Source organism: Ochotona curzoniae, unplaced genomic scaffold (assembly GCF_017591425.1).
Source record: "Ochotona curzoniae isolate NIBS_2020 unplaced genomic scaffold, NIBS_Ocur_1.0 contig_4502, whole genome shotgun sequence".
In the NCBI taxonomy this organism is placed as follows: Eukaryota; Metazoa; Chordata; class Mammalia; order Lagomorpha; family Ochotonidae; genus Ochotona; species Ochotona curzoniae.
The window spans coordinates 614,012-614,366 of NW_024466308.1; positions in this window are offsets into that span (position 1 = coordinate 614,012).

Below are 355 nucleotides of genomic sequence, written 5' to 3' on the forward strand. Positions count from 1 at the left end.
CCCTCAGCCGGGCCTCACGTGGTCACAGCCGCTCCAAAAAACCGCCATTGAGAAAAAGAGCGGCCGCTCCGTCACGTAAGCGCGGCGCCGCCAATCCGCCGCAGAGCTGGCGCTCCGGGTTGGTCACGTGGCCGGGGAGGCGCGCTGCGGTCACGTGACGGTGCGTCTTCCGGCAGCGTCGCCGGGGTGAGGAGCGAAGAAGAAGCGGCGGCACGTGATCACATACGCCATTCGCGCGACGCGCCTCCGCGGCCCCGCCCCCTCCGCCCGGTCTGGGCATGCGTCCAGGGCAACGTGAAGCCGAAGCCGGGCGGGCGCGAGGGGCGGGGCCGGCGGCGGTCACGTGTGTGCGCAC